General features: G+C 36.8%; 1 pseudogene; it reads right to left on the bottom strand.

Moving 5' to 3' along the window:
* Window positions 1-6,277: 6,277 nt before the first annotated feature.
* On the bottom strand, window positions 6,278-12,224 carry LOC127430531 (odorant receptor 131-2-like; annotated as a pseudogene).
* Between the last annotated feature and the right edge of the window lie 209 nt (window positions 12,225-12,433).

Here is a 12,433-nt window from a genome sequence, read left to right as displayed (position 1 = left end):
AGTAAATATGCTTCTCATATCTGACATCTGACACACCAGCGTGCTCCAGAGGTAGATTCACTGTGCCAGAGCTCTGAGATGGTGCAGAGTGTGTGATTCAGTTGTGTGATTCAATCAGGCTTTACCAGAGATTATTTAGCAGAGATGGGCCACTTCTATTAAAATGAATGGGAGAAGCTGGAATGCCCAATAGCAGCCAACAGTTAACGGATGTAAAAAAGAAGTCCCGCCGTACTGGTAAAAGAGCCAATCGCCTTTTAGATTCAGACATCGGCTGTCAATCAACTCGACAACGTGCATTCACAATTTATGATACCTTGTTGTCAGATTTTACTGCTGATTTGAAATATGTCCTTTGATCGTAATCTTGACCAACCGTTTAGGAGATTTCGGTCTTTTCCCATTCAAGTAGATAGGAGCTGCACTGGCATAACTGGAAATAGTCTCCCGAGAGCGTTCCAAAGATGGCCGACTTGCTAGAAAGACTTTGGCTTCACTCAAAGGACCTTTTTCACAGACTGTGATAACGCGTTTCCACCTTATTTAGCAGCGTAAATCTAGCAAACTTTTTTTATATATTTAGTGTAAGTTTATAACATTATCCTTTGTGTTATATTACCCTGGTATTAGTTTTAAAAAATGAATTACCACAGCTGCGAGGGGGTTTCGATTACAGCTGCTGAGAGAGTGACAGCAAATTTGGCATCTTCTCCCATCTGACTGTATTAATCCACTGCTCTCTATTTTTTTTTTCTTCTGGATAGTCATTCAAATGTAATAGGGGATTTTTTCCTTTGCTCTTGGAGAAAATGGTTGAGTGAAAATGATATTTGCTGTGGTCTCCCACTCACTCCCATTCACCTCTGTCGAAGTTTACCCTGCAATCGTTTACTTCTGCGTTCCAAAACCCAGAGTGTGAAATAGGTCTATATTGCGGCGGCTGGCAGAGACCACAAAACTTATGTGACGCATTTGAATTCTACAGAGAATATTCTAGTATAAAGCGCTATATGGAGGAAGTCGAATGTCTCAAACTGCTAGACTGCCCTAACGAGGTAAATTATAAACAGCACTGACGAGGTAAAGAGACAACAGTCTATAGAAATGAGTAGAGATGCTGGCACACTGCTAAACATTCCAGTTTATTGACAACATTTCGACCCGATTTGGGTCATTGTTAGGTTAAACACACTAATAATCTTTTTTGTGTTTGACGTGACAAAGACCCAATTTGGGTCGAAACACTGTCAATAAACTGGAAGGTTTAGCTGTGTGCCAGCGTCTCTACTCATTTCCGTGAATTCAACTTGTAGCTGTGCACCTGCATTCCTTTTAGATGTGTGTATACTACCTCTAAACCAAAGAGACAACAGTCTGCCATGTATCAACATCGATTACAAGGTTTTTAAAATACACATCATCATCCAAACTAAAATATTTACTGCAGTAACACTGGAATAGATACATATTAAATCGATAAAACATCATTTTTATTATTAATAGCCTTATAATTCTCTCATCATTCACTCACCTTTATCCCTTAGGACTTTCTTTCTTCCATGAATGGAAAAAAGATTCATATATTTTTCTATTTATGGAAAAAGGTGCAATGAAATTAAATGGTGACTGAGTTTAATCAATCTAACATCTTTTTATACATGGAATTATGAACTGTGAATGTTAAAGTTTTCTAAACCTGTTTAGGCTATTCTTTTATCATGACAAATACTATAGTTTATTTTAGACTATCTACAGTACATAAGCCTAAGCACAGTAATGTGGAGCCACCCATGGTCTTACCTGTGGTTATGGCCTTATTATTAAAAATGCCACCATTAAAACATAAAAGAACAAAGGCAAACTTTCATTAGGGCAAGTACAATTATGTATGGTAAAAGTTTTCCACCTGTTCTTTCCTACTCCTGTTCTAACTGGTCATGTGTGCCTTCAGATATTCTAAGACATGATTCATTAGGCCTGTGTCTTGCTGAAGTCATATCATTCTTGTTCATCTAAAATGACCAAAGAAATGCATGCCTAGCATTTTGGCTAGTGAAAATGCTGAGTGGCTAAATACTTTGGAATACCACTAGCCACAGTGGCTGTTGAGCCAAAAAATGTATGTCAAGCCCTGGCAGTTCTCTCCCACTCTGTGCAAAACAGATGAATGTCAAACCGTACTTTCCTTACAAGCGCTTGTATGTGGGTGAGTAATATGGGGCCGATGAGCAGTGCTGTCTTTTCTGCAGTTGATTTAAAGATGGCACTGCATGACTTGATGATGTTGTTTTGTGATGTGACAATTACTCCCAGCTCTGAGACTATATTCTCATCCGTTTATTTTTGCAATTCCATTTGGTGATGCTAGTGGTGCAGAAGTGAAATACTTCAGCTTTAAAGCTGCACTATGTAACTTTGTGCTCTCTAGTGACATCTGTGGTTGAAATTAAAAATTGCTAGCAATTTGCGGAAGAAAACTTTAGGTCAGTTGTGATTCGGCACTGCTCTTCTGTGCAGATGTGTGTGATCATGACTTAAAGATACTCAGAGCTGGAGTCATAACATGCAATTTTCATGTTGATATTATGTTATATGATTAAACATTTAAAACTGAAATATTACTTTCTTTGATGAAGACAAAAACACTGTTATTTACATATTTTGAATGAATTAATTAATTAATTTTACACTTATAGAGCTTCTCTGACACTACACTCAAAGCCCTTTTACATAACAAACCACCACCAGTTACCAGCATATTTTAATATGATTATTCAAGTGTTTTATCTACTGTTAATATTTGTATTGTACTACATGTATCAATATAATAGGTGAAACTTGTGATATGGGTGATACGAGTTCAATGGAAGACTTAATTATTTTTATATTATATTGTACAGCCTCAGCTGATAAGGCAAGTGAACAGTAATACTACAACAGTACGTCTATGCAATGCACACAATAACACCGTAAACTAAAAACATGAAATGAGGATTCAATAACGATGGAGATAAAAAAAGCTTTATTAAGCATGAAAATAATATACTTTAATATGCAATATAACAATTACAAAAAGTAAATTTCAGAAGTCATACATATTAGTAAACATGTTACAGTAACTTCACCGGACAATGTAGATACTTTGCGATCGGTTAACACACGAGTAATATTTGGTTGATAAAAGTATGACAACCAATATAAGCTTCAATAACCCTACCAGAAAACATATCCAAGCATTATAACAGGTAAACAACTTTGGCAAACGGATAATAGATATACATCCACCCAGACTGCAGCGATGCTGTCCAGAACTGTGTGAGTTTGACTGACTTGAAGTGAAAACGATGTTTCTCCTGCCACAAAACACGTGATAGCTGGTTCTTCTTTTCTGTGTTTACAGACATGATGTAATGACACAAGGATGAATGACATAAGCCAGCCATTTCGTGCCAAATCCGACCTGATGGCTCAAAATAAAAATATTTTTTTAGGCTTAACAAAGTGAATCAGGTAAGGTAAGGACATCATTTGAACACTGATTGTTTATGTACTCAATCAACAATGGCAATTTGTTCATTCTTCACCCAAAAAATCTTACGTAGTGCAGCTTTATTGTTAGTTTTGGAACGGCAAAAAGGTTTTATTTAGAATCTTTTTATCTGGCTACAAACAACCCTTTAGGGATTTTTTGATTCAACAAAGAACATTTAGGTCTTCCAAATGTAAAGTGAGTCTATAGAATCTTTTCTTCTAAGAGTGAAGGTCATTACATCATATCATACCACAGCTACCTCACTGCAGGCATAGAAATTAATTCAATATTATCGCAAGAAATATGAGTTGATGATGATTAAATTAAATGTGAGAGAAAATAAATCCTCAATCAAATTACTAAGATTGAGAATTTGTATTTATGAAGTGGATAAATGTAACCACAAAAAGGGCAAGAATATAAAGGTACCTCTGAAAATTTATGAATTGCTATTTTCCAACATATTAGGTCAGACATAATACATTTCCATGTTTTTTTTTTTTTTTTTTTTTTTGCTTTTATTTTAAATGTTACAGCCTGTAGAAACTCTAAAAAATAACATGGAAAAACTCTAATAAGTTTCTGTGACTGCCTGTGACTGTAAGATCTCAAAGGTCCATGCATGGAGGCCTCCATTGTAAACACTGTGAAGTTTTCCATCTATGCTATGACAATATGCAGTTTTCCCTTCATGGACTCACTCATTCTGTTCTCATGTTATCTCACTGCCTCAGACCAGCTAACCAATAGTTTGAAAGACAATGCTGTGTATAAATTATATACTTTAGGTTTTATGAATGTAGTTACACATTTTTCCATTTTCCAGTGAACAACATTTTATTTATTTAAGGAAAGTAAATATAAAAAATAAAAATGCATGCAGAATTTTCCACAGTACTTCTGTAGTATTTGAAACCTGATTTCATGTAGAACGACTATCAACCAAACAAAAATACATAGTTTTAAATATAGGTATTCAAATACCACAAGTTTTCTTTTTTTAGAATCAAAATATTTAAATGAAAATTATATTGTTCTATTTATTGACTCGATTCCTGAAACAAATTATAGACACTGTTGGTCCTAGTATATTGTCCATAATAAATGAAAATTTGGTCACAGGGACTGTACCAGAGTATTTTAAACATGCAGTTGTGCAGCCTCTCCTTAAAAAACCTAATCTTGATAGGACAGTTCTTTCTAATTTTAGACCTATTTCTAAATGACCTTTTATTTCTAAAATCATAGAGAAAAATGGTACTTGCTCTGTTACAGACTTTTTTAGATAAAAAATAATATTCTTGAAGTATTTCAGTCAGGTTTTAGAACTTATCATAGCACTGAATCAGCACTTTTAAAAGTTTTTAACGATATTTTCTTAACTCTTGATGCAGGAAATCTGGCGATTCTGGTGCTGTTAGATCTTAGCACAGCCTTTGATACTATAGATCATAGTGTTCTCATTTCTCGCCTTGAGCGGTGCGTGGGTATTTGTGGAAATGTTCTTAACTGCGTCAAATCATATATCTCAAATAGAAATTTCTCAGTTTGTCTTGGAGAATTCACATCTGTCTCAGCCCCTCTTATTTGTGGCATTCCTCATGGCTCTGTTCTGGCCCCTGTGTTATTCTCTCTGTACATGCTTCCTTTAGGAGTATCATTTCACTGTTATGCAGATGATATCCAAATGTACTTAACGCTGAAAATGAATAACAGGAATGCATTAGATCCCCTGCTGGCCTGTCTAAATGATGTGAAATCATGGATGTCTTTAAACTTTTTGACTCGAAAACAGAGATAGTTATGTTTGGCCCTTTTGAGATGGCTGGCTCTGTCAATGTTAATTTGGGACATTTGGCCCCTTAAATCGTCAGTTAAAAATGTAAGCTTTGTATGTGACAGCGCACTTAAATTCGATAAACAGCTAAATTGAGACTTTTATCTAAGGTAAAGCCTTTCCTGCCTTTTAAGGATTTTAAAAAGGTTATCCATGCTTTTATTTTTGCTCGCCTGGATTATTGCAATTCCCTCTATATAGGAATTATCAACACTTCCCTAGCAAGACTGCAAATGGTCCAGAATGCAGCAGCCAGACTGCTGACAGGGGCCCATAAGCATGAACATATTACTCCTGTTCTACACTCTCTTCACTGGCTGCCAGTTCAATTTAGAATTGATTATAAAATAATTATTTTCGTTTTTAAATCCCTAAGTGGTTTAGTTCCTCCCTACCTTGCTGACCTGTTACATATGCACAATCCTTAGAGATCCCACAGATCATCTGATCAGCAGCTCTTGATAGTCCCTAGGACTAAATTGAAGATGAGGGGCGACCGTGCTTTTGTGGTAGCTGCCCCTAAACTGTGGAACAGTTTACCTATTTATATTAGATCAGCATCAACAATACATAATTTTAAAACTAAGCTGAAAACATATTTTTTCATCTTGGCTAGAGGTTGTGCTTTGTATTTCTGTATTATTTGTGTGTTCTATGTGTATTATATTGCTATTTTTACCCTTTTGTATTGTACAGCACTTTGGTCAATATCTGTTGTTTTAATTTGTGCTTTATAAATAAATTTGAATTTATTTATTTATTTATTTATTTTTTAAAGACGTACAGTGATGGGATCCAAAGGGTTTTACAACTTGTAGCCACACACTCCTGATTCTAATTCATGTATTCATGCATGTTACATTATTATTGAATTACCTCATATTTTTTATCAGCTTTTCTCCACACAGTTAATGAACATTAACAGAGGGCCTTACTTTTCCTGAACAACTGCTGAAGTAATATTTGAATAAGGGCCTTAGAGCATCATCTCTCAGACCGTAGATCAGAGGGCTCAGACAGCGTGGCAGAAGAAGAACAAGAAGATAATTCAGAATATCTGAGGTTAGCTAATCTGAGATTCAGTGTTCTTTCTATTGTAGTATAGAGGAAAGAGGTGAGACACAGGCCCAGCTGAAACAAGTGCAATAACACTGTTCTGTGTGCTTTCCTAGCAGAATCTTTCTCATATGAATCTGACCGGGCTGTCACCATAATGCTAATGTAAGCAAAGATAATGATCACTGCAACAGTCACAAAATAAAGCACATCAAACCCTTCAGATTTATCGTTCTGCCATTTGGCTGAAAACAATATGAGTGCAATATGAAAACTCCACTAAATAATTTGGATTGATGATGACTGTAGCAATAATGTCAATAATGTTATCTAGAGAGCTAAGGAACCAGATGATTCCTAAAGCAATGTAAGTCCTTTTTTGGTGTGGCGATGTTGCAGTGCATTAAAGGAAAGCAGATAGCCACATACTGCTCCAGGGACATCACTGCCAGTGTCAGAGGAGTGTTATGGAAAGTGCAGTTGGAGACAAAGACTAAAAGAGTGCAGATGGCTTTAGTTATTTGGAAGACAGACAGAGTCATGGCATAATGATGGTGGTGACCAGCAAAAGTACAGAGACATTCATAAGCATGTGGCCAAAAAGAATGTAGCGTGACGTCTCATGGAATATGGGCTTGCTTCCTAGAGCAAAGAGCATGACACAGTTTACATAGATGAAGAAAAGGGGTCTCACTACAGCTTTTGAAATGGTGGAAGCATCAAAGTCGATCTTAAAGATTTGCTGATTAGTAAAAGACAGACTCTTATTTGTGCCATTGGCCACACCATAAGCTGAAACACAAGAAACAGAGAAACAAAACAGATTACAATATAGTCAATCATACAGCTAGACTGACAATCATGCCCAAAGCATTTTGTGAATTTGTGAGTTCTGTTATAAAAAGTGTAAACGAGTTGGAACTGACCTCAGACAAATGTGCAATCTTTCTGCAGTGAATAACTTAGACATTAACCATCCCTCTGCTAAAGCTGCAGACAGATAGTACAAAATATTCTGCTCCTAATGCTCCTCCACACTAAAGACTACTTATATGCCCTTTACAGTGGCAACTAGAGCCACGTGTGGTAACCACATGGGTATGTGTGACTGGGTGTCCATTTCATCCATTCAAGGCAGGATGTCACATTTAAATGGTGTAAATGTATACAATTTATCAGTTACAGTATTTGTTGGCCAAAGCAATGTTTTGATTGTTTTGTACGCTTTTCTATTTTTGCTATTTCATTAATCATTTTGTGCCTTAGATTGTAATGAATTCCTCAGTGTAAGTTCTTATTATTCCATTCTAGGCCTATATATATGATCGCATGAGTTGATGTTGATTAAATTTAATGTGAGAGAAAAGAAATTCCTGAACAAATTATTCAGATTGAGAATTTAAATTTATGAATCGGATACATTTAACTATGTGACATAAAAAGATGGCATACAGATTTGACGAGGAGGAGGCCGGGGCCGTGACTACGCACGCCCAGCCCCCAATCAGGCTAATCAGCCGAGGAGAGGGATAAAGGCATCCGGTTGTGGCAGTTCGAGAGAGAGAGCCACACGCAGCTGCCGTGTGTGTGTTTGTGTCTTTTTGTTTAAATTAAATATTACTTTGACTGTTCAGCCAGTTCCTGCCGCCTCCTTGCCCATTTTAAACCCTGTTACATTGGTGCTGAAACCCGGGAAGGAGGAGGGATGTGCTGTTGTGGAGTCCTCGCCACTAACGTCCGCCCAAAGGAGCAGCCGCAACTATCCACCGGGGGACGGAGTCGTCGCTGCCGGCCGCCTGGACGGCGTGTCTGGGAACCGTCAAGCCATTTTTTTTTCTCTCTCTCCTCTCTTTCTCTCACTGTCACTCCGCCTCACTCTTTCCCTTTCCCCTTTCCCCTTTTCCCTCTCCTTGTCTCCCTCCCAGGTCTCGAGAGAGGAAGGGAAAAGCCTGCCGGCACACGCAGCCAGAAGTGCAATGCACTTGCAACGCACTGCAATGTTCAGAAGTGAACATAAACAGTCTTAACAGACTGAATAAGGATGAAATTCATAACTCAACTTTGCCATGTGTATGCGTGTGATTGTGTATTTATCCCACTGATATATAAATAGAACTGGATTGCCCATGACGTCATAACAGTGAAGCCACTGCGCCACCATATTGCTATGTCCAAACATTCCAGTGTCCCTATTGACTTAATAGGAAATCATCTAATTTCAGTGAGTAAACATTAGTCATTTAATCACCCATTTTATATCTGAAATCTGCATGTACATCCCTACAATGCAAACATCCTACACATGTAATTATTTATTTAAAGTCGTGAATTTTTCATGTTTCTTGAAAGCCAGAGCGAGTTATGTAAATCTGTCCAAACAGTATCCACCACTAACAAACTTCATCGGCGAACAGATCAGCTGAATGTAAACAAGTTCACTGAAACTAAGGTAAGATAGAAACAGACATTTTCAGACTTATTTATTGTGAACATCGAAGTGTTTGTTCAGAGTTACTTGTTTTATGTTTTCCTCAAAAGTGACATTTTCTCGCCGTCACTTGAATAAAAGTGCACGCTCACTCTCCCTCTATCACATGCATAGCGGACACTCAGAAAGGGAGACATGCAAAGCAAAGTTGGTTAAAATCACATTTAGCAGATGCTTTTATCCAAAGTGACTTACAGTGCCCTTATTACAGGGACAATCCACCTGGAGCAACCTGGAGTTAAGTGCCTTGCTCAAGGACACAATGGTGGTGGCAGCTGTGGGGATTGAACCAACAATCTTCTGCTTACCAGTTCAGTGCTTTAGTCCACTACACCATAGAAAATTAAACTGATATGTTAAGTTTAAATGGCAAACGAACACGTATTTATGACATGTATCCATGTATGACTACAGAGAGCACTTCAATATTAAAACAAGCAAATCCCGGGTCTTTAAAGCAATTTTGAAATCCCGGTCTAACTATTTTAAAGTCCCTTTCTGGGGTAAGGACATATTATCACCCTAAACAAGCAGATATTACAGCTTTTCCTACTTGCATTACAACTTGTGGACAGTTTTGCCACTTCCTTTGGTGACTGTTGTGCTGCACTGATAGACTGAACACAGGTGAATGATCTGACATTGCGATCGGCGTATATCTTCTCCCTCGCAACGAATATTATCCATAACAAGATACTTCAACATTAAACATGATTGTCACTAGAGGGCGAAATGCAACTGTCATATCCATAGGTTGGAGATTGTTAAACGGAGGTGTTTTCGCCTGTCAGTCATTGATGCTCTATGAGAGTTTGAGCATACCAAGATGGCTGCTTGAACACTTCCAGTGGCTTCACCTCCTGCAGACAGTTTACCGTTGCATCAGCGATCCAGTTATATATATCAGTGATTTATCCCCTTGGGGCTTGCCGTAGAAAGCATTACAGAGCTTATGTGAGAAAATTAGTTGCGTTCAATAAACAGACTGTTCCGCCTGTAATTGCTCTGTTTTCTTCATTTTATTGTCAATTATCCTCCTTTTAGTGTATTAATATCATGGTGTCGCGTTGCACATGGTGTGGACAGACAGATTGCTTATCGCTGGAATCTTATCGTGTTGCATCTGGTTAGGACAAGGTATAAGAGGTTCATAATATTTTTCTAAATATAAAGTGTGTTTTTGTATATTAAGATATGCCTATTTTGAATATTAATACTGTATAATGTCATTTAGTTAATATTATTTGGTCTTGTATCTTAGTATTTGTATTAGAACATCCACATTTTTTGGATCACATGATGAATGTAATTTTCATACGTATACGTAATAACGGTTAACTTTTGAATAAGATGAAGAAGAAGAACAAAGGAGGTAGAATTAGACAGTCTTTTGACCGTGAAATCATTTTTAATTTGAAGCTTGTTCATGTGTAAATAGTTTAATTGTTTTTGTATTCTGACAAACGGAAAGTAAACTGTTACACTGCAAGTTTATGGCTTCACGCGTGCAATTCTTATGTGTCTAACCTCCATGGAAATGGCGGAGTTATGAAAAATGGCTTAGACCACCATTACAATAGTTTTCAGTTACTGATACCATTGTCGAAATTCAATATTCACAATCAGTCATGATTAATTTAATCCAAGAGTGAAAGTGTCCAATAACAAGATGGTTACTGAGATTAAGCAAGCAGTATTCAGCTGGTTATGTGATTCTAAAATGACAGAGGCTGAGAAAGAATGGTAGATCCTTTGGTAAAAATGGGGAAAATAACATTGTTTTGCTTTTACAGCAGCACAGACTGTGTCATAATGACAGAAGCAGAGAAAATAAAAAAATAAATAAACTTTTTTTTTTGTTTCTTTTTGCCTTTGGGTAAACATAAGTTCCTGTGATAACCTGCGACTGTAAAGATCACTGAGGTAAACATTGTGAAGGTTTGCATCTTTGCAATGACAGTCATTAGTTCTCCCTTCATGGACTCACTTATTCTGCTGTTCTCATATTACCTCACTGCCTCGGATCAGTTAACCTGTAGTTTGAAAGACAATGTAGTGTAAAGAGTGTAGTATTGGTTTTATAAAGGCAGTTGTAAAACATCACATGCCACATTTTAAGAGTTTTCCAGTGAACAATATTGTAATTTATTTAAAACAATGAAATATATTTAAGGAAGAGCAAAATGTTTGCAGAATTTCTCCACAGTACTTCTGCAGTATTTCAATTACAGACCTGATTTCAGATCAAATGTCAATTTGACAAAATAACAATATTTTGTTTTCATATGGGTATTAAAATATAAAACATTTTTCAATTAGCATGTTTATTTGAAAAATTGTATGGTTCTTTAAGGTGAACTTATTTTGTATATGGCATTCATTATGATCAAAAGAGCTTGTAAGACCCACACTTTTGTTTCTAATGCTTTTTTTATATTAATATTGTACATGTTACATTATTATTTGATAGCATCTCATATTCTTGATCAGCTCTTCTCACTAGTTAATGCACATTAACATCAGAACATAGATCAGAGAGCTCAGACAGCGTGGCAGGTGAAGAACAATAAGATTATTAATATGAGGTTCATCTTTTTATTGTAGTATAGAGGAAAGAGATAAGACACAGGCCCAGCTGAATCAAGTGCTAAAACACTGTACTGTGGGCTTTCAAGGCAGAATCTTTATCAGATGAAACAGACCGGGCTGTCACCATAATGCTAAAGTAAGAGAAAATAATGATCATTACAGCAGACAAAAATAAAAGAACATGAAACCCTTGAGATTGTTCTATCTGCCATTTGGCTGTAAACAATTTCTCTAGCGTGTAATATATAAAGTCTGCTAAATGATTGGGGTTGACAATTATTGAAAAAATAATGTCTATAATGACATCTAGAGAGCTAAGGAACCAGATGATTCTTAACGTGACACAAGTCTTTTTTTGGTGTGATTATGTTGACATGCCCCAAGGGAAAGCAGAAAGCCACGTACCACTCCAGAGACATCACTGGCAGTGTCAGAGGAGCATTAAGCTGGCAATACACTAGCCAATTTTTCTAGTGATTTTTAGGTGACATCGCCCGCCAGGCAAGAGAGATGAAGCGCGCGTTAGCATCTGCCAGCGGGAGGTCTTTATCACTTGACTGCCGGGACTCCCTGCTGAATTAATGGTTCCAGCAACGGAAAATCACATCAAAATTGTTAGAAAAAATCATTCTGTTACCAAGGCGTAGTCTTGTGTTTTCGCCAAATGACCAATGAGCTTCTTCTGAAAAAAACAGATAAGACGTCTCACTGAGCGTTTTCATCGTACTCAATGCTATGAGTGCCCATGCCAGGAAAGCAATAACAGTGATTATTAATTTAGCCCAGCTCCCGTAGATTATGCATTTATATTGAACTGTGTTTATTCACAAACATATATATAATTATTACATCATTAATCAAATAATCTATAACCATTTGATTCTATTTTAATGCAGTCATTATTAATTGAATGAGAGAGAGATTTTAGTTG

This window comes from Myxocyprinus asiaticus, chromosome 40 (assembly GCF_019703515.2).
Source record: "Myxocyprinus asiaticus isolate MX2 ecotype Aquarium Trade chromosome 40, UBuf_Myxa_2, whole genome shotgun sequence".
NCBI lineage: Eukaryota > Metazoa > Chordata > Actinopteri > Cypriniformes > Catostomidae > Myxocyprinus > Myxocyprinus asiaticus.
This window is presented reverse-complemented; position numbering and strand designations above follow the sequence as displayed.